At 35.3% G+C, this 6,694-nt stretch overlaps 1 protein-coding gene across 2 annotated transcripts in view; it reads left to right on the forward strand.

The window, feature by feature from the left end:
- LOC149725763 (nucleolar protein 8-like) overlaps positions 1-6,694 on the forward strand; it is a 41,823-nt gene that overhangs the window by 22,013 nt on the left and 13,116 nt on the right. The window lies entirely within an intron of this gene.

Consider the following 6,694-nt stretch of genomic DNA (forward strand, 5'->3'; position numbering starts at 1 on the left):
AATTTCCACTGGCCCACTTTACGGGTTACTGGATTAGGGCGTACACGGATTAGTTAATCCAATAACGACTGTAGCGCTTAGAAACCAAATCTGAAAAGTGTCCGTCCCAATTTAGGGTCAAATTAGCCTTGTCCGTTTACGGCAATGCACGATTACCAGTCAACCGTGTAGAACTGTCAATCTATATCTCTTATGCGTCCAGGTTAGCGCTTGTGTTTAATCTATATCTCTTATGCGTCGGTGGTTAGCGCTTGTGTTTAGCCTGGAGTTAGGGTTCAAGGCTCGATGCTGCTACCATTGTGGGTGTATGTGTTTTTGGGCAATAAATTAAAGGAAATTGCCCGAATCCAGTGGAAACTAATGGGTTGTCTAAATTGTCAGTCATACATTACACACAAACAATAATCACCTACAAAGTTACATACGTAGTAACTGGTAAGCGAACACAAGGTGTATAAAACAGAACACTCGTGTTATAACGATTGTTGTTGCCCGCCTAGCGAGGATACACAAGTTACATTCATTCATTCGTTTATTCGTTTAATTTATTTTTATAATTCTTTCCCAGTATACAATATAATCTATGACAAATCCGTTTAACCAATTAGTTATAAACAGTGAACTGAAATAACAAGGATTTCTCACAGCGCTTACTAATCCCAACAACTGCTTATTCCGACCTCGATTGGGAACGGAATAATTGTATTAATCTGCGGATTACCCATTTAGCCGCATCAATATGTGTGAGTGTGCCACGTATTATTAAAACACATGCATTGAGTAAAACTAATACAGTTATCGAATGTATAAAAAGGTCTATATAGTAGGTTAGAGTAGGATAGTCTATGTTTTCATCCTATTTTATCGTCACATTTGGTAGTACATAAAGAATATTTGTATAGAGTTGTATAACCTTATCCTTTACTTTACGACTCTAAAAGAGCGTTGTTAATTGTTAAAAACATTATTGGAAAATATGGGAAATTATGTGCTAACGGAACCCATCTTACCCCACAGTACTTTACATTCATATATGGCTCATGGCTGTACTTCAAATAAGCAGGTATTTAAACCCATAAATATACCAATATTCGAAAAAAAATAAAACGCGAATTTTTTACTCAAAATGAACCTAAATAACTTAACAAATTACCGTAAATATATACTGTATAAACTGTTTCTGCTAGGCAAATTATACTCGCTTTCTGAAACCGCTCTTCTGGCAATAATAAGATACTGATATTTTAAGTCCTATTTATAGGTCGCCTTCGTCCAAGCAAATGACACCCAACAGCAAAAAATCTGTACCATAAAATTTAAAAACACAAAAAAAGAACAGTTTTTCTCAAACATAGAACGCATATGCCCTATTACTTACTGTACAGCTAAATTTTTGCGAGTAAAAGTGTTTTATTTCGAAACGGACAGCGCAAAACACACACCGACTAATCTATGCCCCCTTAGACCCAATGATATATGACCTTGGGCTCATGGGTATTAAGCAGAGCTACAAATATGGCCAAACCCGCCCAACGAAAGTGAAAAGCAACGATAATACGTTATTTGCGAAAGAAATTTGATCTTAAAATTACTGCGTGCTTCTAAGAGACAAATTCTTCTAGTTTACGTAATTACAGCCGTAATTATAACAACAAATATTTCAACTGACCACCTAACAAGTTTGTGACAACTTGGAAAATTTATCCCTTTTCCTGCGTATTCGTAAAAGCCTATATAAGCAGTTTTAATCTACGCAAAGTAAGCTGACATATATGGTGGGGGAAATGGGACACCTTTTCGTTCTATTTTCTCGTCCCATTTGGTAGTAAACATAGAACATTCGAAAAATTATAAATCCGTATACTTACGACTCCCATAAACCGTTGTTAATTGTTTAATATAAAATATTTGGATATTACGTCCTAAAAAATGTCCCATCTTCCCCCACCCTACTATACAAAGCCAAAGTTGTATGATATAGCCGTCTGCGGGAACGAACAACAACAACACATTGAAAGATTACGTATTAAACGGTAATTACATGCTTTCGAGCGAGATAGGCAGTCATCTAATACAGCAATGCTAAAGCCCTACGATTGACTGACGTATTTTAAAAGGGATGACAGCTAGGTCGGTACGGAAACGAGCGATTTAAATTGCTGGTTAAAACGGGATAAAGGATACGAACACAATACGGTTTATCAAGCATTAAAGACGGTAGAAATTTATCCTTTGTTAAGGTATAGCTGGGAATATCGTTAGTACAATAGTGTTGGCTTAACTTAAAACGCTTGTGAGGTATTTACGTTTCAGGGCTTTTTTCCAAGCGCGTTTTTGTTAAAAAAGGTCGTAAATTTGAGTGATTTATCTGCCCGCCACACAAGCAGAATTCTAGCGGCGTAATTATTCATAGATATCCTATAAACCGAGTTCATGGAGATCTTATAATTGAGTTAGCGAAAATCCGAAAGCGGGTTCCGAAAATTTCTGCCTGATTTATTGCGTAATGAGGTCAAACTGAGACTAAGCGATTGTTGCTTGACGATGGTTTAGCGCAGTCGTTATAGCGGCTGCCTAGAGAAAAGGGGTTAGGGCTTGATACTACTATTATTGTGGGCGTATGTTTCTTTTAGCAAGACACCTAACGGCAATTTCTCCAACCCAGTGGTCACTAATAAGTTGTCCAAATTATCAGCCATACATTAAAACAAAAATGTCAAAATTATATATCTCATACATCAACACGTTAAGAAAAGATGCAACAAGTATAAAGCTTAAAGTTACATACGTAGTGACCCCTACATAATTTGTTTTGAGTGTCTTTATAACCCCAAATGCACTCAGAATCAAAGCGATCAATAATTGACTGGATTTTACGATCTTTTGGCGTTCTAGCAAAGTAGGCTACTGAGTATACTCTGCTGTAAAATTTCGTGACGTCATCAATTTGATGACGTAGTTAAGGGATATTACTCTATAAGAGTATTTAACGCTAATAACTTTTAATGTATTTTGTATTATAGTCTAGGACTAGGTTACGAAAAACCGCGAAAATGGTATAAAAACATAAAAGTAATTTCATTCTATAGTATATATAGTAGGTTGGGGTAAGATGGTCAATGTTTTTATTCTATTTATCGTCCCATTTGGGAGTAAAAAAAAACAATATTTACAGAATTATATAACCATATCTTTCCGACTCTAAAAGAGCGTTGTTAATTGTTTAAAACACGATTAGGAAAATGTGGGATATTATGTGCTTACGGTATCCATCTTACCCCACAGAAATATACACCACAATGCAACAGTATTTTCCGCGTGTTCGTATCAAACCCCATAGGGTTTAGGTTCAAATCCAGGTTTTGGAAGATCAGAGATTTCAAAACGAGTAATTCAATTTTGTTCAAAACTTAAGCATCCACTTCAGAGTCGCTAAGTACTATTACATACACTCCACTTAAATATAAGTGACATTCTACATTCTATGGCCCCGTTTCAACTATGCGTATCACAACACAGAAATCGATTTAAAATCCACGCAAAAACTGCGTTTCTCCTAAAGAAAAAAAAGGATTTTAGTTTTGACAAAAATTCGCAGAAAAAAATGTCGTAAAATAGGCTGGGGTAAGATGGTCTATGGTTTTATTCTTTTTTTTTGTCGTCCCATTTGGTAGTAAACAACAAATATTCACAGAATTATATAACCGTATCCTCACGACTCTAAAAGAGCGTTGTTAATTGTTTAAAACACGAGAAAGTAGATATAATGTGCTAAACGGTATCCGTCTTGACCTGATCTACTATATAAGCCTATTATAATATTACTGCCTAAAGATTTAGAAAAACATTACACACATTGTATAAATACCAAACTGCGTACCGGTTAAATGTCAAACAGGATACTGAGTAAAACATTAACCACTATGACGTATGTAAGGGTAAAAGTATATTTGCGAAACGCGTGTATGAAATTAGGTGCTGAAAAATGGAACAATTTCCGTCAGCGCATTTGAACCCCGCCCGTGTTTTTGGCAGCCATGATAACACATTGACGTAATACAGATAAGACAATCCTATAAATGACGTCATAAAAGATATGAATGAATGAAACTTATGCGTGGCGGGGCAATGAAAGTCTGTTTCATACACCTCGTGCTCGCTTACGAGTTACCATGTATGTTGCTTTGTGTGTGATTATTTGTTTAATCTATAGCTGACAATTTAGACAATCCATAAGGTACCACCGGGTTACAGCAATTACTGATAATTATCTTGTCAAAGGACACATACGCCCACATTGGTAGCAGCGACGAGCATAGAACCCGCAACCTTTTTGGCGGCGTTTGTCAAATAAAATGACAGCTAGCTATCGAAAAAGGCGAACTTAGGTCTGGAGCTTTTAATAAATAGGACACCGACGAGCCTAAATACACAATATAATCGCGTTGTTATTTTTATGGATTAATGAAATACGCAATCTTCCGCAAACAGAAAAGATTCGTTACCGCATAACGCTATTATTAAATGTTTCTGAATATAATACTGCTAAATTTAAAAAGCTATTTTGTGACAGTTATAATACTTTCTAATATAAACCAATGTTGTGGGCGACAACTAAATCAAATGATGGCCCATAGGTTAAAAAGCATTACATTTATAAGTGTTTTATATAAAGATTTTTTTTGTCGTAACTTTTACCATTATGCTACTCTATGTCATTACTATTTCACAATACCTCAGTTTTTAAAGTTAAATATTTTTTAAGTTGGTATTTCGTTCAGGTGCATACACGTCATTAAAACTGAGTCATACTTAGGGAATTTTAACAACTGTGGGATTTTCGTTACCTAGGCTTTATAAATCCGCTAACACCCAAAGTCAATTCACGGGTCAGTTGAGACGACGACTTGTTATTGTTATTTGGGATCAAACGGGTAATTTCTCAATGACTAAACTACTTAACAGTAATTCGCGATATATAATACACTATAGTTGTACTTCAGCTTTTTAAGTCTGACCGCCCACATAATTTTGCACTAAATTATAGATACATCATCAAAGCGGTGTTTTTACATTCTCACACAAAAGCAATTACCATGGTTAACTACTGTAGTCATTATAATGATATAGTTACCTACCAGTCGGCCGAAATCGCGTTTTAAAATGGGCCACCGGTGTTTTAAAGCGCTGAACTAATTTTAAATCGTTTGTTTTACACAGTGGTTTTTAGCATATAGGTCCAAAAACGCACACTTGGTGTTTCGTAAAAAACACCTAAAATACTTTCTAAAAACACCTAAAATATTTGTTAAAACTTAAGCAAATACATTTCAAATGCAAAAAACTGTCATCGGCTATTCGTATTCTATTAAAAGAACTATAAAACTGTAAACATATATTTGTACTATACTGAATTCTGCTAGAAAAAATTCTCTAAATTATAAGTTTTACCGATTTTTCGCAATTCTAGTATAGTACGATGGGGTAAAATGGTCCATGGTTTCATTCTTTTTTCTCTTTAGTAGCGTAAGATAGTCCACGTTTTTTTACCTTTATCGTCCCATTTAATAGTAGACAAGGTATATTTACATAAATATATACTCGTATTCTCGCCACTCTAAAAGAGCGTTTTCTCTAAAAGAGCGTAAAAACAAGATAAAAGGTGGATGTACACACAATATCCGGAATTCGTCCGTTTTGTCTGTTTTGTCCGGATTTCGCTGCCGCATGCGGAACTTGGTAATGGGTCGCAAGCGAAACGTCGGATACTGTGTACAGCCACTTAAAGAAATATGCTACATTAAATCCTAAATGCATCCATCTTACCACACAGTACTATATACAACAAATACCCTATACCCGATTTTAGACTACATATATATACCATTCGTCCAGAATCAGATAACTGACAAAACCAGACACATTTTATCCCTATATATAGAAAACCAATTCGGTTTTACTGCCTATATTATCACCTGCATTATGCTACCATTATTCTGATAGGATGTGTCATTTATAACAGGCCTAGACCACCAATGGAGTTTAGTTATAATCCATTCATAAAACTGCTTATAGTAATTGGTCGCTATAAGACTTTAATATCGTGATCAGATTTAAGCGTTACGTCATTATATTAAACATTGTTATAACATCATATTAAATCCAGTGGTCCCTTATGGGTTGTCTAAATCGTTAGCCATATATAAAATAAATGAAAAATGGTTAAAAAGCGCTTACAAAGTAATGTATGGGGTAACTTGTAACCGGGCACGAGGTGTATGAAACAGAACACCCTTGTTATAGCGACTGTCATTGCTCCGCCACGCGAGGATAAATGAATACATTCAGAACTTAAAAGCAGGCACGAGGTGTATGAAACAGAACATCCGTGTTATAACGACTGTCGTTGCCCCGCCACGCGAGGATAAATAAGTTACATTCATGCATTCAAAACTAATGTAAATAAGTTACACAATTTAATCTGTTCAGACCTAGACGTTATTTATTAAACTGGTTAGACTTATGAACTACAAACAAAAGTATTGACTACGTTGTCAGGCATATACAATGTCAGCGATATTGTATTGACTGTGTATGCGTTGTCGTTAAACTAAGTTTGCTAATGCTATACAATACAGAACTCATGACTTTGCAAAACAAATCAATTATATACATATGTTGCAATACATTACAA

The sequence above is a fragment of the Ciona robusta genome, chromosome 13, assembly GCF_009617815.1.
Source record: "Ciona robusta chromosome 13, ASM961781v2".
NCBI classification, from domain to species: Eukaryota; Metazoa; Chordata; class Ascidiacea; order Phlebobranchia; family Cionidae; genus Ciona; species Ciona robusta.